Below are 973 nucleotides of genomic sequence, written 5' to 3' on the forward strand. Positions count from 1 at the left end.
CCCCCCCCCCCCCCCCCCCCCGCCCGCCCGCCCTCCCTCAAGCCGTATGTAGAGCCACAAAAGTTTTGCGTGACTACACCAGGCCTTGTCGAATTTACATTAATAACAATAATAATAATAATAATGGTAACAAGAAGAAGATGAATAAGAAGAAGAAGAAGAAGTAGAAGAAGAAGATGAAGAAGAAGTAGAAGAAGAAGAATTAGAAGAAGAAGAAGAAGAATGTAATTGGGGAAAAAGCGCGTGCGAGCCGAGGTGGCGGCGGTTTGCGACGGTTGTGTTGGTGATCGCGACGGTGACGGCAGTGGCAGTGGCGGCGGTGACGGTTCGCGAGCAAAGAAGACGGGCTGGTGCTCGGGTTAGCAGGCTCGAGAGGCTCTCCTCGGTCATCAATCAAAGCGCTCGGAGCGCTCGGGCATTAACCGGATAAAGGCCGCGGGCCGTCGGCCCCGCGAAGACGAAGACGTCCGGGGGTGGACGTGGGTGGCGGGACAAGGGCGAGTGGGCGGCCGAGGCGCGGCGAGGGGAAGCGCAAGCGGGCCGCGGCCGTGGGGCGGGAAGGGGTGCGTCGGTGGCCCGGGCGCCTCTAATGAAAAAGCAATCGCGGCGCCTTTCAATTTGCGCCTAAGTGACAATCCCCGCGGATTATCGGCCGGGCCGCGTCCCCTCGCGGCGGCCAATAGGGGGCCGCTTGGTGGGCGGGTCGGCGAGTGGGGCGGGCGCGCAGGCGCGTGCCGCCCACCCGGGGGCCGCGGCGCGGCTCCGGCTCCGCTGCCGCCGTCGGCCCCCAGTGCGCCGAGCGCCCTCGGCACCCACGACACAGCGATCCGCAGCCAGAGCCGCTCCGCGTGCGCCAGCGCAGGAGCGCCAGCCGGGAAGCTGTGGTTCAGCCGCGAGTCCAGGATTGTCAGCCCCGGCGGGAGCGGGGCCCCGGCGAGCCCGACGACGACGACGACCGCACCGGCCGCGGCCA

This window comes from Ceratosolen solmsi, unplaced genomic scaffold, assembly GCF_000503995.2.
Source record: "Ceratosolen solmsi marchali unplaced genomic scaffold, CerSol_1.0 scaffold30, whole genome shotgun sequence".
In the NCBI taxonomy this organism is placed as follows: Eukaryota; Metazoa; Arthropoda; class Insecta; order Hymenoptera; family Agaonidae; genus Ceratosolen; species Ceratosolen solmsi.